The sequence below is a fragment of the Perognathus longimembris genome, chromosome 2 (assembly GCF_023159225.1).
Source record: "Perognathus longimembris pacificus isolate PPM17 chromosome 2, ASM2315922v1, whole genome shotgun sequence".
NCBI lineage: Eukaryota > Metazoa > Chordata > Mammalia > Rodentia > Heteromyidae > Perognathus > Perognathus longimembris.
In genome coordinates, this window is record NC_063162.1 from 57,799,989 (window position 1) to 57,825,427 (window position 25,439).

General features: G+C 41.6%; 1 protein-coding gene and 1 pseudogene across 1 annotated transcript in view; one reads left to right on the forward strand and one right to left on the reverse strand.

Moving 5' to 3' along the window:
* Positions 1-25,439, reverse strand: part of Grid1 (glutamate ionotropic receptor delta type subunit 1) — a 749,173-nt gene that overhangs the window by 342,132 nt on the left and 381,602 nt on the right. The gene's annotated exons all lie outside the window — the stretch shown is intronic.
* LOC125342201 lies at positions 4,736-5,944 on the forward strand (annotated as a pseudogene).

Here is a 25,439-nt window from a genome sequence, read left to right on the forward strand (position 1 = left end):
AAGAGAGACAATTTTTTTTTTTTTTTTGCTAGCCCTAGGCCATGAACTCAGGGCCTGAGCACTGTCCCTAGTTTCTTTTTTGCTCAAGGGTAGCACTCTGCCACTTGAGCCACAGCGCCACTTCTGGCCGTTTTCTGTATATGTGGTGCTGGCGAATCGAACCCAGGGCCTCATGTATACGAGGCAAGCACTCTTGCCACTAGGCCATATCCCCAGCCTGACAAAATTTATATAGTTACAGAGGTGCTACATTCAATTACATGAAATGTCTAGTTTTCAAAAAAACAAGTAGGACATTTTTTAAAAATTAAGAAGATGATTTTGATAGGACCTGTCCCTGAAGTGGTCCAGATGTTGGAATTAGAAGACAAAGATGTCAATCCAGCTATTAGTCTAAGTATTATCAAAGAATTACAGGAAATAATGTCTAAAATAGAAAAGTGTGACAAGCCAGGAGTAGTGGCTCAGGACTGTAATCCTAGATTCTCGACAGGAAGAAATTAGGAGGAACATGGTTGGAGGCCAAGCCAGGTCAAGGTTTGGAAGACCTTCTTCTCTCAGTACAACTAGTGATGTATTTTTTTTTTTTTTTGGCCAATCCTGGGGCTTGGACTCAGGGTCTGAGCACTGTCCCTGGCTTCTTTTTGCTCAAGGCTAGCACTCTGCCACTTGAGCCACAGCACCACTTCTGGCCATTTTCTGTATATGTGGTGCTGGGGAATTGAACCTAGGGCCTCATGTATACGAGGCAAGCACTCTTGTCACTAGGCCGTATCCCCAGCCCCATGATGTAGTCTTATTATCCAGCTAGATGGAAAGTGTGGATCTTGTTTAGGCCAGCCTAGAAATGAATTGGAAGACCCTATTCAAAAAATAACTAAAGCAATAAGGGCTTGGAGGTATGGCTCAAGTACAGAGGACCTCAAACTTCAGTACCACCAAAATATGTGATATTAATGATATTACCATCACTAGTAAATATTAATAAAGAGATAGGTATTTTTAAAAGCTAAAAATTAATTCTGGAGTTGATAAGCATAATCACTGAAAGGAAAATAATTAAGAAGTGTTGAGGACTGGGTGTAGCAATGCATACCTGTAATCCCAGATATGTGCATATGCACACGGACTCGTGTCCATGCAAACCCAGGGGGAAAACTTGTGACACTCTTTGAAAAAATAACTAAAACAGAAAATGGCTAGTGGTATGGCTTTATGCTTGTGTAACAAGCAATGATGTTCTGCATATGCAAAACAAGGTAGTTGTAGACATATAGCAAATGAAACGAACAGCAAAATGGAAGATGCAGTGCTTTTTGACAAATCAAACCAAATGTAAATGAGTTAAACTTTCTAATCAAAATGTAGATAATGTCAGGATATACTTTTTAGAAGACCCAGACAGATGCAGCCTATAAAACATACTTTAGACTTAAAAATAAAATAGGTTGAAATAAAATAATGAAAAACATGGATTGTGCGATAAGATAGCTGTAAGATAGCTATAGTGATTACACTAATACAAGAAAAAATTTAAGATAGACTGGATTATTGGAAACAAAGAGAGACATTTTATAATGATAAAGGGGTTTGTACATCTAGGTGATATAATAATTATAAACATATATGCACCAAACAACAGCATCCCAAATACATGAAGTAAAACTAACATAAGAGGTGGCAGAAGCTGATAATTTAACAGTAATAGCTGGAGACAACAAGATCCAACATTCAACAACTGATATAACTACTAAACAAGTGTCAATAATGAAATTAAATAGCAGTATAAACCAACTACAGCTGACAGACACCTATAGGACATCCTCTTCAAGGAGAGGCAAAGCAATATTATTCTCATGTGCACAAGGGACTTTTCTCCAGGCCATACCCTTTGTTATGTCATAAAACAATCTTCAAGAAAATTTAAAAGGAAATCATGCATTGGTGTTTGACCTCCCTCCAATAGAATTCATTTAGAAATAGAGGCTTTCTCAATGGCTGGCCCTCATGTTATGGTTGACATCTTCAGTTTAGAAAGTGATGGAATATATGACAAGAAGACCAAAAAATCCTCAGCAACCAATGGATCAAAGAAGAAATCCAAAAGCAAGCTTGAAATTACCTGGAGATGAGTGAAAACGAAGCATAACCTGGAAAGACTTCTGTGGTATATCTTATACATATCTGAGATATAACTATGTATCATATATCTTTTTGATAGTACTTAACAGAGAAATTTGTAAGTATAAATACTCAGATTGACAAAATAAGAAATAAATCAATAACATACCTTTCCCCTATTAGAAAGTTTTAAAAAATAATGAACTCACCAGAATAAAAAAGAAACATTCTTTCATTGTGCTAAAATATCTGAGAAATTCAACTTGGAAAGAAGATTTACTTTGGTTCCTGATCTCCAAAGTCCATAGTTAAATGGCACCATTGTCTTTGGACTTGTAGCAAGGCAAAGCATCACAGTGGGGGCACATGGTGTAGCAGAGCTGCTCACCCAACAACAAAGAAGGTAGAATAAGGAGTTAAGCTTGCAATGCCCCCTTGAGGGCCTGCCTATAATGACCTAACTTCCTTCCATGAAGCCCCACCTCTTACCAATTCCACCACTGCCTAGTAATACCACAGACTGCCAAACAAGCCTCAAACACATAGCCCCTATGGGTACTCACAATCCAAACCATAGCACAATACAAAACAAGAAAGAAAGAAAAAAAGAAGAGAGAGAGACTAGAAAAACAGTAAACAAGAAGCTAATTCTCAAGTAAGATTGAAAATTTAAGGCACTATAATCAAGTGAAGGTAAGTCACCAGACTTACTAATTGAGAAGAAAGAACACAATAAAAAGCAAAAGAATTGACAGAACCACCAATCTTAGAAGGTAATAAGTAAATAAAGAAATTGTATGAGTAAGTTGGTTTATGACACCAAGTTAAAAGGTTGGTATGAAATAGAACATTTTCTAAAAAGAAACAAACTGCTATAACTGCCTCAAGAAGAAACATGATGTCTGAATAGAAGCATGGCAAGAAATGAATTATTAAATTTGAAAGGACTCACAAAGAAAATTTGAGGCCTAGATATATTTCCTGCTGAAGTCTTTCAAATAATCTTTGCTTTCATAAACTCTTCAAAAATAAAAAAGAGAGAAGAGGGAATACTTCCCAATGCATTTTATTCTACTAAAAGCGGAGTCCCACATTACAATATCCCTTATACTAATACAAAAATTCCAACAAAATTCTAGCAAACTAAATCCAGCAACATGTGAAAAGGATTATACATGATGATCAGATGGGATTCACTCCCATGAATGCATAATTTGTCCAACATCTGAAAATCAATCCATGTAATACACCATGTTAACAGAATATAGGATTAAAAACATTACTTCTGAAAATGCAGAAAAGGCAGCAGTCCTTTAAAAAGCAAAACCAAAGGCCTCAATAAAGCAGAAATAGAAGCAAATTTATTCAACCTGATAAAAGCATGTATGAAATGCCCCACCCAGCCAACAGGATAGGAGATGTCAATGCTTTTCCCTTGAGATAAAAAACAAAACAACAAAACAAGCTGGGCACTGGTAGAATTATACCTGTAATCCCAGCTATTCACAAGTATGAGATCTGATCTGAAGATCGTGGTTCAAAGACAACTTAGGCAGAAAAAAGTCCACAAGACTCTTATCTCCAATTAACCAGCCAAAGTGGAAGTGTGGCTCAGATGGTAGAACACCAGTCTTGGGTAGAAAAAGGCAAGTGAGAACACAAGGTCCAGAGTTCAAGCTCCAGCACAAAATGTGTGATAGATAGATAGATGATTGATAGATCTATAGATAGATAGATAGACATATATATATATATATATAACACACTCTTCAAACAGACTCACTATATTGTAAATTCAGTTTATATTAGTTAGAAATAGAAATAAAAGTAGGAAGTGGTGCTGTGGCTTTGGTGGGTAGAGCACTAGCCTTGAACACAGAGAGGCTCAGAGACAGTGGCCAGGCCCTGAGTTCGAGTTCCACAACCAACAAAAAAAAAAGATAAAGAAAGAAAAGTAATCCAGAAGGAGAAAGGAAATAAATGATCTCTGTTTATAGTTATCATGAAAAACTTATCAAGCTAATAAATGAATTCTATAGACTCCCACATCTACAGGATATAAAATAATAACTAAAATCTGTTCTATACACTAGTGTAAAATAAAAATGAAAGAACAGTTAAGCTGTCAGGCACCCATCAGTGGCTCATGCCTGTAATCCTACCACTCAGGAAGCTCAGCTCTAAGAATAGAAGCCCCCCAGGGGAAGGAAGATTGTGAGACTCTTATCTCCAATGAACCACAGGAAACCAGACGTGGAATTGTTGCTGAAAGTGGCAGAGTGCTAGCCTTGGACAAAAAGCTCAGGAACAGTGCCTAGGCCCCGAGTTTAAGACCCACAACTGGTGTGTGTGTGTGTGTCTGTCTGTCTGTCTGTGTGTGTCTGTGTGTGTAAAACAATTAAAACATAAGTAAAGTTTATAAGTCTAGTAAAAATCAGATGCAGAGATCTCTCGGCCTTTCAGTTTTTCCCAGGTGTCATTTAGTTTTGGGGCTAACTGTAAAGGGTTAAATGATACATCTTCTAAAAGACTATATAGGGGCTCTCCTGGGAAAATGCTGATTCCTGCCCATGCCCCGAGTCGCCTCTGGCCGGGGACCTGGCACCCGTCAACCATGGGGCCTGCCGAGGAAGCAGATGCCCACGGCCTCCTCAGAAGCCTCAGGTCCGCAGAATGTCCCCGCTGGCCCACGGCTCCGAGCCCCCAGCTCCCAAGGGCCACGGGGTTTGACGAAGCTGTGGGAGTTGTTGAGGCACCAGGAGAGACTTTGCGCAAGGAAAAATTCATTTGCAGATTTCCTGACAAAGGTAAAAAGATCGTTGGAGAGCTGCCTTTGCGCAAGGGAAAGTTCATTTGCAGATTTCCTGACAAAGGTAAAAAGATCGTTGGAGAGCTGCCACTGCGCAAGGCGAGGGGGTGGGAGGGAAAAGCGAATGGGTTCATCCTGTTCCTTTAGAGTCTAAACCAAGGCAAAAAGTGGCGGCAGGAGATGTGGACGTGGATAAGCCCCAAAATTCTGACCAGATGCTTCATACTTCGTCACCGGTTCCTGGCTGTTCCCCCGTGGGGAGAGCACCAAGTCTCCTGAAACAAGCTCAGAAAAGCAGGGCCATGTGTGTCCTGCTCACAAAGGCAATGAAGACATGCCAGAGGCTGGGCACATGGTGAGCAAAAGGCCCCCGTGTCCCACAGCAGAGCCAGGGGACCTTCCTCATCTGGATCTACTGAGCATCCCCCCAGCACTGTGCTGCAGGTCGAGAAGATGTTTCCTGCAGCCTTGACAAACTGTTTATTGGCAGGTTAAAAAGAATCATACACACACACACACACACACGCACGCACACACACACGCACACACACACATTAAGGTGAACTCCATTCAGAAGAAAGCCTGAGTGCTGAGACCTCAACAGACCTTTGCCATGGGACTCCTAAGACACTTCCTTCACATGGAAGTGCTAGAAATGTGAGCCCCAAACCCTGCGCCCCTGCCACATAAATTTAAAACCAACCTATTGCCATCACAGAAGAATGGCTCAACTGGACACTGTCAGAGGGGAGCTGCACCTCAGGGATAAGCAGCACCTCGATGCCATCCCACTTCCCCATTTGTCTACACAGTTGCTCTCCATAGAGGAGTCTGGCTCTTCAGAAACAGCAAAAACAGAAATATGAGGAGATGCAAGCAAAGCTCACAGCACAGAAACTAGCTGAAAGACTGAATATTAAAATGCAGAACTATAATCCAGAAAGGGAGTCTTTGGAGAAATGCTGAGAAGTAAAGGATGAAGATGCTGAGCAGTCCTCTGACAATGGATTCTGAAGATAGGCACTGGAATAATCTAAGCCTCTGACTGCCTCCGACTGTCGAGATGCTATTATCTGACATCAAACTTCCTAACAAGTATCAAGATCAGTGTCAGAAATTCAGGGGAAAATCTCATAAAGTTACACAAAAGTAGCTACCAAAGAAAGCCCATTGATCTTTCAGAAGATCATTTTTAGTTGAAAAGTTTAATATCTGAGTATTGTGCTTAACCACCTTGTATTAAAGTTTTATAGTATGTTGTGTATTTGTCTGGTATTTTAGTATGTAGTAAATCTCACTGTTTTTTTTCCTTTAAGTCAAATGAAAGCAGATCCTTATTCTTACCTCTATTAAATGGCATTTATTACATGTCTTTCAGTGTAATATTTGGTTGTTCCAGGCACCAAAAATGAGTTAGGAAGACGTGAGTTCCTCCTTTTTTGTAATGAAGGGAGCCATGGAGGGAATTGTAGGCATGTTGTCTTCAAATTAGTGAGATGTGGGTGTGAAAATACCACAGAAAGTACTCGTAGAAAACACTCCACAAATGTCTGTCTCCTCCTGACATCTTAGGAAGACTCTTTCTCCTGCTTATGAGTAACGAATGATTTGAGGAGATGCTGGAGGGTATAGGGTCTTTCTATAGGACTAGATTTGCCTGCAGTAACTGAAGGGACTGCACTGGGAGTCGGGTTCAGGGCTCACCTGACCAGAGTTCTTTGCCTGCACAGATGATAGTTCCATGTGCAGAGCTTTGTATTTGGTAAGGAAACCACTTATATTCAAGTTACAACTGAGTTATCAGCACATCACCTTTATTCCCCCAAGGAGGCTTTTATAGGCTGCAGAAACTTTGTCTCATATACGTACGTGTCATTTTAAATGATCATATTGTTGTCACCAGAGAAATTAACACATTATTAATTTTTTAAAAAAGATATACACGAAGATTATCATGATCTGAAAATAGGCAAAAATGTCTTAGGACTCAAAGAACAGTAATCATAGAAATAATGACTAATGGCACCTTATTAAATGAATACTACTTCTGAATGTCAGTGGCTTGCACCTATAATCTTAACTACTTGGGAGCCTGAAACCTGAGAATACTGGTTCAAAGCCAGCCCAGGCAGAAAAGTCTATGGAACTCTTATCTCCACTTAACAAGCAAAAAGCCAGAAGTGGAGCTATGACTCAAGTGGTAGAGTGTTAGACATAAGTTAAAGAGCTCAGGGACAGCACCCAAGTCCTGAGTTCAAGCCCCAAGACTGGCAAAAAAAATGAATATTACTAATAAAGGATAGCCCTTCCAAGTGAAAAATATTCATTAGAGGTATGCCAAGCAAAAGACTCACAATTGGAGTTTGCTTTTTTTTTTTTTTTTTTGTCCTGGTCCTGGGGCGTGGACTCAAGTCATAAGTGCTATTCCTGAGCTTCTTTTTGCTCAAGGCTAGTGCTCCACCACTTGAGTCACAACACCACTTCCAGCCTTTTCTGAATAGTTTATTGAAGAGTTTCATGAACTTTCCTGCCTCTGCTGGCTTTGAACTATGATCCTCAAATCTCATCCTCCTGAGTAGCTAAGATTACAAGTGTGAGCCACTGGCAACCAGCTTTAAAAAAATGATGCTGGTCCTGGGCCTTGAACTCAGGACATAAGCATTGTCTCTGAGCTCTTGTGCTCAAGACAAGCATTCTACCATTTGACCCACAGCTCCACTTGTGGCTTTTTGGTGATTAATTGGAGATGAAAGTCTCACACCTTCCTGCCTGGGCTAGCTTTAAAATTTCACCCTCATATCTCAGCCTCCTGAGTAGCTAGGACAGAGTTTACTTTTGAATGTACTGTACAAACTAGAAGTAAAAAAGACTACCCAGGCACTACTGGCTCACACCTGTACTCCTAGCCACTCAGTAGGCTGAGATCTGAGGATTGTGGTTCCAAGACAGCCTGGGCAGGAAAGTCAGTGAGGCGCTTATCTCCAATTAACTATTCACAAAAGGCTTCAAAGTGGCACTGTGGCTCAGTGGTAGAGTGCAAAAAGAAGCTCAGGGACAGCCCCCAGGCCCAGAGTTCAAGCCCCAGAATCAGCAAAGAAAAGAAAAAAGACCACAATCAAGTTGAAAAATAAAGTTAGATAAAGCCTCTTTACATAAGAGGATATCCAAATGGACATAATAATATCCAAAGAATTAGTGGACATCTTTAGTCAGCAGAAACATGGAAATTCAGATCATAGTGAGACTCCATTTACTTCCTTCAGAATAACTGGAATTAAAATGACAGCATAATAATGAGGACACCGTGGGTTTGACAGCTCCATACACTGCTGGTGGAGATGAAACTTGATACAAGCACTTGGGACAATGTTTGCCCTCATCTTGCAAAGATGGACATTTGTGGTGATTATTTTGTAATCCCATAGAGACAAGGGAAATACATACATACACACCCTAAATGACATGCACAAGAATGTTATCAGCAAAGCTAAAGCCAAAATTCCATCCACTGTATAATGGATAAATAAATTGCATGCATACATACACTAGATGGTTACAAACAAGAATTAACCTCTCATAGACACACTGGGTAATTTTAAAACATTATGCTGTATGACAGAAGCCAAAACTGATAAAAGATTATGTGCTGACTGGACCCTGGTAGCTCATGCCTGTAATCCTAGCTACTTAATAAAAGACTGAGATCTGAGGAACATGATTCAAAGCCAGCCTGGTCAGGAAAGTCCGAGATACTTTTATCCTCAATAAAGCACCATAAAAACAAGATGTGGAGGTGTGGCTCAAGTGGCAGAGCAAAATAGCTAAGGGATAGCGCCTGGGCCCTGAGTTCATGCTGAAGTACAAGTACCAGCATGCATGTGTACGTGTGCACACACACACATACAATCTCACATAATGAAACATAAAATTAAAATACAACAAATAATAAATAACAACAACAACAAAATAAAACCACCCAGTAATCTAGTATAGTCCTAGCTCATCTCTTTTCTTTTGTGTCCTAGGGATTTCACAGATACCAATGTCAAAGATTGTCTGACATTTGTTTTAAACTAAGTCACGTGGTGCCTAGTGAACTGGAAGTCATCTAAAACCCAGAAGTCACATTTCCCCCAGACATTGTCCTCAGTCATCCTTTCACATATGTTTTTTCAAATTTACTGTTATTATTACTTGTTACTGCATAATGTAACAACTCTAATGGATATCGAACTGCACTGTGCAGGGGGCATTTTCCTATACTCTTTCCATCTCATGTATCAAGTTCCAGGGCCCTGTAGTCACTGGCTACTTACATATTTAATTTTTATGTACATATAATCACCTCACAGATGCATTTTTGCTGCTTTTATGCTTCCTGAAACACCATAAATATTTTCCCACAGTCTTTACAATTATTTTTATTGGCTGCAGAATATTCTATTGTGTGGCTATTCCATAATTTACTTAGCTATTCCCTGCACAGAACATTTAGGTTGCCCCTAATTTTTCATCATTGTAAACAGTACTGAATAAAATCCTAATATATTAGTCTATGTATTTCTCACTTAAAATCATATTATTATAGTGAGTTTTTACAAGGGAGATTATTGAGTCAAATATATGAACATATCAATGATCCTTAAGAATGCTGTAGAAAATGGCTTTCCTAATAGACATGGCCAATCAGCAATGTAAGATAGTATGTTTATCACATCTTTGGCAGCATTATCATAATTTTAATTGTATAATAAATATGAGATGATCACCTAGATTTTGTCTTATTTGTTTTACAGCATTTCTTTTTTTCTTTATTTTTGCCAGTCCTGGGCCTTGGACTCAGGGCCTGAGCACTGTCCGTGGCTCTTTTTGCTCAAGGCTAGCACCCTGCCACTTGAGCCACAGCTCCACTTCTGGCCATTTTCTATATATGTGGTGCTGAGGAATTGAATCCAGGGCTTCATGTATACGAGGCAAGCCCTCTTGCCACTAGGCCGTATTACCAGACCACAACATTTCTTTTTGACGTCTTGGTATTTAACACAGGGCCAAGAGCAGAACAGGAGTGCCATGAAAATCCTGTGAGATAAGCTATTGTTTATTTACACTATTTGCTCACGTGTGTGTGTGTGTGTGTGTGTGTTAGTAGTAGAGTTGGAACTCAGGACCTGGATGCTGTCCCTTAGCTATTTCACTCAATGCTGAGGCTCATTTGAGCCACACCTCCAGTTCCAGCTTTTTTCTGGCTAATTGGAGGTTAGAGTCTCCCAGACTTTTCTGCCCAAGCTGGCTTTGAATGATGATCCTCAAATCTTAGCCTCTGGGGTAGCTATGATTAGTGGCATTAGCCACCTGCCCCAAGCTTGTCATTTTTAAATCAGATCTCTCATGTTTGCATCAATTATTTGAATGAGACAAGGGACACATTCCTATCTTTGTAATATTTGCAACAAATACCTTTAGCTCCCTCATTTCTTGCTTACTTATTTTGTTTTATTTGAAGAAGGAGCACAGAGGTTTGAACTTAAAGCCTTGTGGTTGGTAGGCAGTGCTCTATCACTTTAGCCATACCTTGGCCCTTTCTTCTTTAACTTATCTTTCAGGAGATCTCATACTATGTCTAGGGCCAGCTTTGAACCACAGTTTTCTTCCCTCCATCTTCCGCATAGCTGAGATTACTGGTTTCCATAATCACACTGGACTCTCTTTTGCCTTTTGAAAGAATTTTTTTTTAATTTTTATAAACTTACGTCTTTCTATGAAGCAGGCACTCTTGCCACTAGGCCATATCCCCAGCCCATATATATTGTCTCAGACTATTTCAAACTACTTAAATATGTATGTTCAATATCTGTGATGGTATGTTTGTTGTCTTTGTTTTGACAGTACTTAGGTTTGTTTTTTTTTTTTTTTTTTTTTTTTTGGCCTGTCCTGGGCCTTGGACTCAGGGCCTGAGCACTGTCCCTGGCTTCTTCATGCTCAAGGCTAGCACTCTGCCACTTGAGCCACAGCGCCACTTCTGGCCATTTTCTGTATATGTGGTGCTGGGGAATCGAACCCAGGGCCTCATGTATAGGAGGTAAGCACTCTTGCCACTAGGCCATATCCCCAGCCCACTTATGTCTTTCTACATCTTTAATATCTTTGACATTTTAAAATTTACAAATTTATCTAAAAAAAGTCTCATCTATTTTTTCTAGCTCTCCATTATTTTTTAAATATTTAATTCCTTAGTAGAACTCTTCTTTAACTTTGATTCATAACGAGATATGTAACTATTCTCTTCAATGAGTGAATTCTGCCCACATCATTACTTAATCCTTTTCCTTCTTTTTTTTTATTCTTCTTTTATCTTCTTAAATTACTTTATGTATTAAGGTCTCTTCCAGAGTTTTCTTTTATTATTACAAGTCTCTTTTCTCTACCAGTATCACTCTAATTTAATTACCATTGGTTTTTTATAAAATCTACTACTTTACTATTTCCTGTTTCCTGAGATTTTTGTATGAGCTGACTTTCCATTTCTGCTGTATTTTCTAATCATTTTGTAAAATCCCAATAAATATTGATTGAGAACTTAAGAAGAATTGAAATACAAGCAGAAACTGAGAAAAGACTTTTTATGAAATATTGTCAAAAAACCTGAATATAGCAGGTAAGTATCCTCAATTATTCTCTCCTTATTTCTTCCAAAGAAACAGAGCTAAGAACTAAATAACATGTCCTCTGATGTCAGATTATCAGGGTTTGATAGTAATAAAAACAGCTTGGTACCAGCACAAGAACAGGCCTGAGGACCAATGGAACAGAATACAAGAGCCAGAAATGAACCCACAAACATATAACCACCTAATATTTGACAAGGAAGCCAAAAATACAAGTTGGAAGAAAGCAGCCTCTTCAACAATAGTACTGGAAAAATTAGCTACCCATGAGCAGAAAACTGAAAGTAGATCCTTATATATCACCTTGCACCAGAATCAATTCAAAATGGATCCAAGTCCCAATCTAAGGCCAGATATCATGAAAATATTGCAGCAAGTGACAAGGGAAACATTAGGGTCTCTAGGTATGGGTCAAAACTTCCTAAATAAAGATCTAGAATCACAACAAATTTAAAAAAAAAATTGACTGTATAAGTGGGACTACATGAAACAGAAAAGTTTCTGAAGGACAAAGGACATAGCTAATAAGATAAATAGAAAGGCCAAAGAGTGGGGTATTTTTTACCAGCTATGCATCAGACAAGGGCCTCATATCTAAAATATACTTAAGAGCTCAAAAATTAAATCCCCCAGGCTGAGAATGTGGCTTAGTGATAGAGTGCTTGCCTACCATGCACAAAGGCCTAGGTTCAATTCCTCAGCACCACATAAACAGAAAAGGCCAGAAGTGGTTCTGTCGTGCTCAGGCACTGAGTCCAAGCCCCAGGACTGACAAAAAAAATTAAATCCCCCCAAAAACAAGCCCTCAAAAAATCAACAACCGAATCAATAAATGGGATAAAGACTTAGAGACTTCAAGAAGTAATAATGGACAATAAACACATGAAGAAATGTTCAATATATCTAGCCATAAAAAATGCAAATCAAAACAATATTGAGATTCCACTTCACCCCAGTTATAGTTACCATTATCAAGAAAACTAAGAGGGGCTGGGGATATGGCCTAGTGGCAAGAGTGCCTGCCTCGGATACACGAGGCCCTAGGTTCGATTCCCCAGCACCACATATACAGAAAACGGCCAGAAGCGGCGCTGTGGCTCAAGTGGCAGAGTGCTAGCCTTGAGCGGGAAGAAGCCAGGGACAGTGCTCAGGCCCTGAGTCCAAGGCCCAGGACTGGCAAAAAAAAAAAAAAGAAAGAAAACTAAGAGATGCAGGTAGGAAGGTGGCCAAAAGGGAACTCTATTGCACTGTTAGTGGTAATATAAACTTGTTCTATTACTCTGGAAAGCAGTATGGAGGTTCCTCAAAAGACTAAACATAGAGCTTCCCAGCAATTCCACTCCTGTGCATTTATCCAAAAGAACACAATACTACACTAAGGCTACCATAACAACCATGTTCATTGCAGAATTGTGTACTATTGCCGAGATATGGAATTAACCCAGATGTCCCTCGGTGGACAAATGGATTGAGAAAATGTTATATACACACAATGGAATTCTATACTTCCATTAGAAAGAATGATTTTATGCCATTTGTAAGGAAATGGAAATACTTGGAAAAATATTAAGCAAAGTAAACCAGAGCCAAAGAAACATAGATTACATGGTTTCCCTCATTTGCATTAACTAGAATGTGCCTATAAATCTACAAGTAAACACACTGGATGGTAAAAAAAAAAAAAAAGTGCACTGGAACATGATAAATTATCCAGGTCTTAGACATTCAAACAGTGAAACCAAAGGAAGATATTCACAGGAGTGGACCACAAAGGACAAAGGCTCAACAGCTATGTGCATATGATCACATAAAATAATATTTTCAAAATGAACTCCAAGAAATGGAAACAAGGTATTTTTTGTTCTTGAGGCTGTTTACATGATTGTTTTTTCCTTGTGTTGAGTTTATTAGTTTATCTGTCTTTGTGAAGTTAACGGGGGAAAAGAAAAGGAGGGACAAAGTGTGAACAAATCCAGTAGTGGTATTCACTGGACACTGTGTAGAAAATGAATTGTACAACTTGTGGGTGGGGATGGGAGGGAAAACCTGTTAGATCAAGAAGGAAAGCGTGACATTGTCCAAAAAGAAATGTACTCACTACCTGACTTATGTAACTGTAACTCCTCTGTACATCACCTCTACACTAACAATAAAATATAGTTTTAAAAAAAATAATTAATTGAAAAAAGCCCAGGGTTTGAAAGCTCAGGGTTTGAATCCCAGCTCAACTACAAACTGACAACATGTATTGTTAGTGTTGCTAAGAAACAAACAATCATGAAATCCCAGTGGTCCACATCCAGATGTATTTCTCCTACTTGCAGGTCGAGGGCAGCTGCACTATTCCACAATGTTGATTCTTGAGCTCAGGTGCGGGACAGTGAGTATCAGGGACATGTTTTCATTGGAGCCAGCAGTGGAATGGTAGGTGGAAACACACTTGCCAATCAAGAACTAAGTGGAGCCATGTGTTGTTGGGAGAGGGTTATTGGGGAGGAAGGTAGGCAAATGCAATTATAATATTCAATGTACATATGTGAAAATGGAACCAAGTAATGGGAGAAGATGGCTGAAGTTGGGAGAGGTGGGGAGAATTGATCAAGATGCATTGAACTCATTAATCTATATGTTGAGTTGAAACTCCTTTGTACAATGACTTAAAGGTAATAAAAATAAGATAAGAAAATAAAGTAAATAATATTGTAGCAGGCAGGATTAGAAAATGTAGACAATCCAAGCTAGGAACTTGCGTTCTTATGTTTCTCTATGTGCCACTGGCCAAGGCCTGTCCATACCAAGTCTACTACCCACAGTGCATTGAAGAAAATGTACCATTTTGTATTTGGAGAAGGAAATGAATGCCTACTGCCTACTATCCAATCATTAATCTGCCATACCTAGAAATTCACCTCTATCCCAAGATTCAGTTTCTTTCGTGTGTGTGTGTGTGTGTGTGTGTGTGTGTGTGTGTGTGTGTGTGTGTGCCAGTTCTGGGGCTTGAACTCAAGCCTGGGTGTTGTTGTCCCTGAGCTTTTGTACTCAAGGCTAGCACTCTACCACTTGAGCTATAGCTTCATTTCTGGCTTTTTTGGTAGATAACTGGAGATAAGAGTCTCAGTGACTTTCCTGTTGGGGCTGGCTTTGAACATCGATCCTCAGATCTAAGCCTCCTGAGTAGCTAGGATTATAGGCATGAGCCTTCACCCAGTTGTTTGTTTTTCTTTTTAATGAAAAACAGAGGTTGCTACCCTGCCCATTTCATGGGCAGCATAAGAATTAAATGGGACAAAGTCTAATCAGTAGCAAAAGCAGCATAAATGTCAAGTACAACTACTGGTTTTAATTACAGACCAAACACTGTAATTGACCTTTAGAATTTGAGTGGAAGAGTTTCAGTTTATCCATTTCTGATTTTTACCTGATTATCTCTCACACATTGTTCCAGTTGCTACAGATCCCCTGGATCCTTTATCTATAAAGCAACTAAATTCCTAGAGCACTGTCATATATCACTTCTTGTATATTACCTGGTGAGCTTATGTGCCATTGAAGAAACAATAAACCTCTTGACTTTCTCAGACTACATGTACCATCTACAAGTTACCACCTTCCATAGACATACACCCTTTCTCTACTCCAAGAACTCATCATTATTTGCTTGTATTCAGTCCCAGTCTCTCCATCCTTTATTTTGATGGAATGCCCGGGTGTGTGTGGGAGGGGGGGGCGGGGTAGAGGAGTGTTCTGAGAGGTCCACAGCAAGGAGGAACTTCCCTGTCATCCTGGGCAGCCTGTCCCCGGCTCCTCTCACTTGTCTTTGACAAAACGGCTTCTTCTACATCATCTATATTAGGGATGAGGTAGCAATAGCCTGAAGCTCATCCTTTCGTGTGGGAAACAAAATGAACATTAATATCTATCAGGTGCTTGGTTGAACCAAGCAGATGGTGTGTGTGTATGTGGTTGGGATCAGCTATCGTAGTCAACCCAGAGTTTGCAAAGAGGGAAGTCCAATAGCCCCTGCCCCCATGAGCAGAGCTGGATCCAGATCACAGTGACCTCGATAGAACACTTGGCCTCTAAGTCAAGACTTAAAGTCAATGGATCTCTAAATTCCCACCCAGATTAGTGTCATCCAAGAGTCAGAGGACTGTCTAAATGGTGGTCAAGTAAATGAATTCTCAAGGCCAAGGTCTCTTATAAGCCATCTTACTCCCCTCCCAAGCCAGGATAATTCATGCTTCTCAAAGGTGACAATAAGGATTTGATTTGGATAGTACTGATATTTGAGCTTAGGGTCCTGGACTTGCTAGGCAGATTCTCTGCCACTTAAACTACATTCCTAGCCTTGTTTGTTTTTTCCATTGCTTTTCAAATAGGGTCTTACTTTGACCAACCAACCTGTACAATGATCATCCTATTTGTGCTGCCTACCTAGTTGGAATGACAGGTGCATACTGCTGAGACCAGCTTTTTTATTGGTTGAGATAGGGTCTCAAACTTTTCATCCAAGGTAGCCTCAGATAGCAATCCTCCCAATCACTACCTCCAGCATAGCTAGGCTCACAAGTGTGAGTTAACATACCCGCTAATGCTGAGTTTTCTTCCCAAGGAATAAAAATTTATATCATTTTTGTGAACAGTACCAGCATAGTTATATGACTAAATTATACCATTTTGTGAAGAATACTAACATATTTCTATGACTTTCCCTTATTATTCTTCCCCCAAACTTTCATTTAGAAACAGTATGCCATGTGTAGAATAGCAGCATCCCCAAGGGAGCTCACCTGTGGCTCAGGTGCCTCTATCTCCATTCCCTGTGCATTCATTCCCCAGTGGGGTGGCAAGTGTGCTCAAGTAGGTGCTGCTAACACTGAGTTTCCCACCTCATTTTGCTTAGGACCCAAACATATCTGTGTCATTCTCTTCTCATTAAAAAAAATTCTCCTTAATATAAATGTATTTATTTTTTCTCTAATGTGATTAACAGGGGTTTGTTTTTTATCTTTCAAGTAAAAAAAACAAAATGGCCAGAGAGCAAACTGTGATCTTTTCCTGCAACAATTACCTGTCTGCCAGGCTGAGCTCAGCTGAGCACTTCGAGCACTTTGATCCCAGCTAATCACGCTTCAGGAAGGTGCTTCATCAATACATCACCACTGCAAGCATGGCCTGCGGTCAAATGATTTGGATCCATTGCCCTTCGGAGTCCAGATGCAGACTAAAGGGCCATGCAGCACAAGGTGTCGGGCTCTCTCCAGAGAATGTCAACTATTTCCCAGCTCCCACCAATGTGAAAACACATCTAGACTCTGGCTGTTCCAGGAACTCACCGAAGCAAGCTACCATTTCCTTGTCAAGAAACCTGAACCACCCATTGAGCCTCTCTGTCCCTTGGCAGCCCAAGCATTTGTACTACCAGATGTCACTCAGGAGACACAGCCCTCCTGTCCCCATAGGTCCCCAGCTGCAGTTCTGGATAACCTTGAGTAATTGGACTCCTTATCTCTTATCCACTTTTAGTAAAATTCGGCCCTCAGGCCTGAATCTTCTAACATCACAATAAGCAGAAACAGAAACGCACAGTTCACAAAAACCCAGGCAATTTTCAACACATGGGTGCAACCTTTTCACCCAGCCATAACGGGACCCCATGAGTAAGCTATGAGTCTTTAATGAGCTGCCAACACAAGGGATCCCTTTCCCTTCTTTTGCCCCAGATGGAAGGCACTCAGAAAGAACAAAATCCATACAGCAGCCTCTGACTGAAGATTCCAGCACAGTCTTTTCCTGCTGACAAAGCACAGCTCCAGGGGACAGGCACAGCTCAGAAAGCCTGTGCAGGTGAAGGCTGCTTGAATCCTGAAGCTCACTCTCCTCTTCTAAGTAGGGCTTTAAGCCCCTCCACCATAATGAGATTAAATATTATTGAGTGATAGAACATTTGAAGAAGACTAGAGTTGTAAAAAGGCACAGGAAAGTACACATATATTACTTAGTAAAGGCTTCCTCTCCTGCCCCCACCCCACAACAAGGTCTATGATGGACAAAATGCTGTGGCTGGGGGCAGCCATAGCCTGTCCCAGACAGTTTGCACACTGAGGAATGTGGTGAATGGGCAGATAAGGCCCCCTAAAAGAAGAATGGATTAATACCTAACCCACTTAAAAGCACATCAATGTAAAAACACACACACACACACACTGAGCTGCTTACCCAAATACGTCTTTGAGCTGAATTCAGCCCACAAAGCAGGAGTTTTCCACTCCAGAGCAGAGCTAAATATGACAAACAAGGAAATAATCATAGCAATAATAGCTATTGACCTTTTCTACTAATATGAAGTGAGTGGAGATTGCCCTCCCTGCCAACCTCATGTTCAGACTAGAGAGAGGGACCACAAACACCTGCAATGTGGAGAGCTCCCAGCCTCTCACATTCACAGAATTCCCCTCCCAGGACACAGCACCATGGGCCAGGATACAGCTTCCTCTCTGCCCTGCATTGGACACTTGCTGCCCAGCCGGCATCCAGAAGTATCTGGCCAGTCCCCAGTAGCCAATCCTCAACATCTACTGGAAGAGTTTCCACTGAAAGGGAATTCCTGAGCTATTTAAAGCAGGGCATGAAGCCTTTGTGTGCCATGGACCACACTTCAGAGCCTGGGCTAACACCTGACCCATCCAATGCACTGATGGCTGGAAGTCCTGATGGTAGACCCAACATGGGAGTTCTCCAGGGTTCACATGAGAGCAACTGGACCATGCGATGAAAAGAGAGAGGGAATTAATTCTGCTCCCCCAAAGCATAGATATTTTTCCAGCGACCCAGCCCCCACCTTTCCAGGGTTATCTTACTATTCTGGATTCATCATTACTGGAGCTTGAACTCAGGGACTGGGTGCTGTCCCTTAGCTTTTTCAATCAGACCACTTCTGGCTTTGTGGTAGTTAATTGAGATAAGAGTCTCACTAACTTCCCTGCCCAGGCTGGCTTCAGAACTGTGATCCTTAGATCTCAGCCTCCAAAATAGCTAGGATTACAGGTGTGAGCCACTGGTGCTCAGCTTAGAATTCTTGTTCACTGTACAAACCATTCCAGTCTGTAAAGTTTCACACTGTTCCACATTGTGACTAAGAAATATTCCCACAAAAAGGCACAATGTCTCTGTGCAACTGATCATACAAAATAGTATTTACTGAAATGAAGTCCAAGAAATGAAAATAAGAGGTTTTGCTTTTTGTTTTTGCTGTTTTTTTTCTTTCCTTTTTGTCCTGTGTGTTTGGAAGAGTACAAGGAGGGCACAGAAATGGAGGGACAAAGTGTGAACAATGTAGCAGTGGTACTCACTGGACACTATGTGGAAAATGAACAACTTGTGTGTAATGATAGGAGGAAAAATCGGGATACAGCATTAGGGAAGGGGTGACATTGTCCAAGACAAAATGTACTCTTTACCTAACTTATATAACTGTAACTCCTCTGCACAACACCTTTATAATAACTTTAATACATTTGTTTTGACAAATAATAAATTTTAAAGAAATATTCCTCCAAAGATACCTCCTTGGGTTTTGAACTGAACAGTATGTAGACACAGCCTGATCCATTCACCTCTAACTGTCTTCAGTGCTGAAGACCCTTGCCTAGCAGAAGATACACTTCTTAAAGTTTAAAAACATGGTGTTTACCTAGAAATATTTTCTCCAGAGGGACTTGGGTAGCTTACCACAAAGAACATATTTAATCAAGAGGTAAAACATAAATAAAGCATAGTAAACTAGAAGCAAGGAAAGGGGGAATAGAATTGTGCAAACATAAGAATTAATGAGCTTGACCTTTCCTGACGAGAGGGCAGAAAGGAAACAGCATGGTTCCATTTGTCACTGTGCCAAGGAGGGGAAAGCAGATATTCCCTAAATCCTGAAAGACTTCCAACCAAATTGCATAATGGGCAATAATTTCAAGGGAGAAAAGAAGGCAAACGCTTACTGAATCCCCATTGCATTCTGGGAACACTCTGAGCTAGGAGGACATGGATGGTGTTTTGATTCAAATTAGATGAACACACTCTAGTGTGAAAGGCCTGGGGAACAGCTTGCTGATAAAACTTCCTTCCCACTCATGTGCAGGACGCAACCTGCCTAGCTGCAGGTTTGGGCCCATCTTTCCATACTCTCTTAAAGTGTCCCCAAGGACAGTGATTCCATTACACAGATAAAGAAACTGAGGTCCAGAGAGCATGAGTACTTTTCAAAACGAATAAATGCCAGAAGCCCTTTCCCTGGCTCCGTAGGACTTTTTCTTCTAGGACCCTGGACAGGAGTTGCCACTTTGTGAAGGGGAATCTTAAAATAAAAGGACTAGGGGAAAAAATGAAGGTTAAGGGCAGAGTTCCCTGATGATCTGGGTGCCCAGAAGGATAGATATGTGGATGAAGGGCACAAATGGACAATGGGAAGCTGTGTGTGAGACCTGTGTTCTCCAGCATGTCCTCCTACATACAGGCCAAAAGTACATCTGCTACCATCACCACCACCACTACTACTGCCACCATCACCACCACACCCTCTCTGTACATATCCTTAGGAGGTTCCAAGATGTGCCTTTTCTTTTAAGAGATCCCTGTTCTCCCAGGGCTGCAGAAACTTATGCAACAGAAATTTAATATCTCATAGATCTGGGGCAGAATGTCTGAGCTCCATGCAGCAGCCAGAGAGGTTCCTCTGGGGTCCACGAGGGAAGAATCCTTTCCAGGACCCCTTTCCTCACTGTACCCAGCTGCCTTCGCCCTGTGTCTTCACATCACCTTCCTTCTATGCCTACCTGGCTCTGTGTCCAAATCTTTCTTTTTGATGAAAGACCCCAGTCACAGTATATTAAAGCCCATCATCATGACCCCAGTGCAAATAAATCACCTGCAAATACTCAAATATTTTCAATCACAGGCCAACGTACTGAGGTTCTTGAGCATAGCTTTACTTTGAAGTTAGATCTAGTATATAAATATATGTGTAAACATAGGGGACGTGCATATATGCACAAATGAATTATCCAACATATGGTAGAGGCAGGGGAGAATTCTAATAGTGTAACTCCTTTGAATAACCAATTTATAGTCTAACAAAATGAACACCTAGAAGCTGGAACTTGAGGTGTCAGGTGGAGGTGAGGTTAAGGGGAAGGGAGCAGATGAACAGAAGATGAAGGGTGAGTAAACAGTCATAATATTCAATGTACATATGTGAAAATGGAACTGCGTGAACTGGAGGGAATGGGTGGGGCTGGGAGAGATGGATAGGATGATGGAAGGGATGACACTGATCAAGATGCATTGTACTCACAAACTGATATGTTGAGTTGAAACCTCTTTGTACAATTCCTTAAAGATAATAAAAATAAACATTAAAAAATTCAACCCACAGCAAAGATCAAGAGAGTGGTATCCTTGATAATGGCAGATCCACTATCTGCAGGTTTCAGAGAGGGGCCTGGGCCAGGCAGATAGATCATGGTTCTCTATTGCATGTCCTATTCCAAGCCACCGTTTTCCACTGCCAAAACACCTTCAGTAGCTACCTTGCTGGTTCTCACTCACCCACAATTGTCTTCTTCCATCCATAAGCCACACAGCAGCCACAATGAACTTTTCAATCAAAATACAAATCTGATAATGGCAGGCCCTGCTTAAAATGCTTCAATGGCTGCCATTAGGCTCAAGGGAGGGGGGAGAACAAAGCTGTTCCAAACTCATTACCTTTCAAATACCACCCGGCTTCCTGGAACACTCAGCCTGTCCTCCTCCCCGACTCAGGCCTTGCCAGTTAAGCTGTTCTTGACATTTAGACACCAGATCACAGATTGGAGTCTGTCATTCCCATCTCTGCCCCACACCATGGCCCCATATACATCAAGTTCATCTTGCTCACTAAGGGACTTCTAGCTCTACAACCAGGCCAGGCACAAGGCATGTGTCCAGTATTTGTTAAATGGAGGAAAGTAGACAGTGACCACTTAAGTGTAGTAATCTGAACGACCTGATCTTCTGCAAACTTACCATGGATAGAGCACTGCCCTGGGAGCTTCAGATACATGGATAATGTCTATTTCCTCAGAATAGAAGAGGAAGTGCATTTCTCTGGGGCCAGAGATGACTTGTCTGCAGTTAAATGGCCAATACTATTCAGATGTTCATCCCAAGTTCTGAACCACAAACCTCTTCTTCCTTTCCTCCCCTGGAAAACACATCCTGGTTCCCACCTGAGGCCCGAGGATGATAGGATGGTGATGAAGGAAATAGCCAAGAGCTACACCATCCTACAGCAGAGCTACAAAGACCTGCAGATGCACCTCCTAAAGCCCTCATAATGAATGGAACATGGGTCCAATCGGGACAAGGCCTTACATGGTGCTTCTGCCACTTAACAGGGACAGGAGCTCAATCAGGAAAGCCAGGTAGCTTCCCTGAATCCCACTAACGACTTCTGTCCTATGTGGGAGCTCCATGAAACCCACTTCACCATGAAGATGCAAGAAATCCTGATGAGGGGCGAGACTGCAGTCATAATAGTCAGTGCCTAGCCTATGAAACTAGGAAAACAGAAGATGGGTAGAGTTGAGAAGGATGGGGGAGAATGGTGAGAGGGTGACATTGTAGTCATAAACTGGCAGGGTGAATAGCAACCCCTTTGTACAAATACTTAAAGATAATTCATAAAAGATCACTTAAATGCACACAGAAAATAAAAGGTATCATGATTGGATAAATGCCTGCTTTGAGTTGGTCACTAGAGCCATGAGGAGAGATTGCTGGATCTTCCTGTACTCCACAGTGAGCTACAGCTTGGGTGGCCCAAGGAGGGAGGGATCTCTAGCTGCCTCTGAAATGGTTAGATATGGTTGGATAGAAGGATAAATCTCAGTAGCTCTTTGTCAGTGGCTGCCCTTGAGCACGGAGAATGGAGTGCTAACCAGCATGCTCCATGATTCTGGCCCAGTTTCTGCAAACCATGGGCAATCAGCAGTAATGAGTTTGCTCAGTCTCCACCTCAGCAGGCCTCACCCAACCTCCTCATGGCCTCCCTTCAAGTGACACAGAGAAGCAAGGACAAGATCTGTTTGGTTTTGCTCTATTTTATGCTCTGGAATACGCAGCAGAAGACACAAACCACAGTCGGTCCAGGGAAAAGCCCCTTGTGGATTGGCCTTTGAAGAAGAAATCTGGAAGCAGCAGGCTGCAAGGATGCTAGCTTCACATGGGCTTCATTGCCTGCCAGGCTTTTGATGCAAGCCCAGAGGCCACTAGGAGCCTAAGCAAAGCATTTCATGCTGATCTTCTGCAGACCAAGCTGTGGGCTCCTCCAAGCTCCACCCTCTGCCCTGGGCTCTTTGGCAGGCAGCCTCCTATCCTCTTCTTCAAATGCCCAAGTTTGGAGGCTTGATCCAGGGCATGGGGCTTTTCTTCTTTCTTTTCCCATGGTTCTTTGTGTTTCTCTACTTCCACTGTACATCTGGTCCTTGTGTTCCTTCCATGAGTTTTTCATTCATACCTACTATGTTCCAGATTCAGGACCTACTATGTTCTAGGTTCTCTTTTAGACAGTGGATGTACAATCCACATAATCATTTTCATGACAGCCTCCTAAGGAAGAAACAATAATCAACTTTACATTTAAATAACACATGATACAATGCTGGGTGATAACCTATAAAGTAATAGGTTGTTAATGTATGAACGGTGGTCAGAGATGTCTAATTTAAGGTAAATGTGCCCATGAAGTAAGCGAATAAGCTACGTGGATATCTGCAAAAATAGTAATCCAGTTAGAGAGGACAGCCAATGCAAAGGCAGTGAGGTAGAAACTTGTTAGCAATATTTGAGAGCAAGAAAAGAGGCTCCAAGTTTAGCATGAAGAATAGAAATTGCAGGGGCTGAGGATATGGCCTAGTGGCAAGAGTGCCTGCCTCATATACATGAGGCCCTGGGTTCGATTCCCCAGCACCACATATACAGAAAATGGCCAGAAGTGGCTCTGTGGCTCAAGTGGCAGAGTGCTAGCCTTGAGCAAGAATAAGCCAGGGACAGTGCTCAGGCCCTGAGTCCAAGCCCCAGGACTGGCAAAAAAAAAAAAAAAAAAAAAAAGAATAGAAACTGCAGGTGAGGCCAGAGGGCACAAGGAGTGTGAGGACCCTAGAGGAAATGAAAAGGACTCTTACCCACAAAAGAAAACTGAGGGGCTGGGAATATGGCCTAGTGGCAAGAGTGCTTGCCTTGTATACATGAAGCCCAGGGCTCAATTCCCCAGCACCACATATATAGAAAATAGCCAGAAGTGGCTCTGTGGCTCAAGTGGTAGAGTGCTAGCCTTGAGCAAAAAGAAGCCAGGGACAGTGCTCAGGCCCTGAATCCAAGGCCCAGGACTGGCAAAATAAAAAAAAAAAAAGAAAGAAAGAAAGAAAGAAAACTGAGTAACTATATGACATAATGGGCATGCTACTTTGCCTGATTCTAGGAACTATTGGTAATGCCACCATCTACCTATATACAAAACCTTCATGCTGGCCAGAAGCAGTGTCTCACACCCACAATCCTAGCTACTCAGGAGACTGAGTTCTCATCTGAGGATCACAATTCGAAGCCAACCCAGACAGAAAAGTCTCTGAGACTCTTATCTCCAATTAACCAGCAAAAAGTTGGAAGTGGAGGTGTTGCTCAAGGGTTAGAGCAGTAGCCTTGAGTGGAAAAGGTCAAGTAAGAGTGCAAGGTCCTGAGTTCAAGCCCTAGTACCTGCACAAAAATAAAAAACACTTCCACACAATATAAATAAATACAGTATTTTTAAAAAAGGCCTTGGGATGTTGTTTTAAGTAAGAACAAAAGCCACAGGAAAGAATCCTGATCAAATTCATCTGACATAATAAAAGAGCTCCATAAAAAGAAAAAAACCTGGCTCTAGGGCGTCAAAGGGAAAGAACTCCAGGGGCCCTTGTCTATTGGGTAAGAGAGGGCATGAGTGTGACTGGCAGGGGAGGGGTTTGGGGATTGGCAGGGAGTTCAGCCCTTGGTGGCTGTGTGATTAGGGACAAGCTGAGACTGTCTCTGAGCCTTGGTGTCTTTCTGGGTACTTTCTCACGTCACATGAGCTCTGGAATGTAAGAAAACACCTTTGCACAGCTTCTGGCTTATGTCTGAGTCTCAGCACAAGAAGCTCTCCTTCCTGCCTTGCCAAAATCTCTCCATTTGGGGGAGGATTTGCTCCCCCCAAACTCATGGCGGTTATCACTGGAAAGAGGTTTTATTCAGAGGAGGCCCAAGTTTGTCAACAAGTATAACCTACAGGCGAAACCAAGAAAGCTCAAGAATCTCTTAAATCAAGACCTTAAGAACAGTCATAAAAAAAGACAGCCTGACACTTTTATGGCTCCCTGAATGCATTTTCAAACACGTGGCATTCGCTCCCAGGGCCCTTTACTGTAGGTCGATCCAATTAGTCCATCTGAGGCCAGAAACAACACAGATTTCCACAGCCTTGGATAAGGGGACTGTGGGTGGCTAGAACTTTGTGGGGGCTTACCAGAGGGGAGTGGGTACACTGACCATGGCCTGGACAAGGTCTTTATGGAGGGAGCAGATGGCAGCCTCTGGTCTGTGCTCACCAACTTGTCTGAAACAGTCTTGAGGAGACAACCCCTGCAGGTTGATGAAGAAGGAAATCGAGGCTCTCCCACACATGGTGGTGGCTCTGTCCTGGCGACAGAATTGGGCCAAGCAGGACAGCAGGGAGAAGACAAGAGAAAAGGACACATGCGTGACTCCAGTGGCACTCACAGAGCTGTTATTCC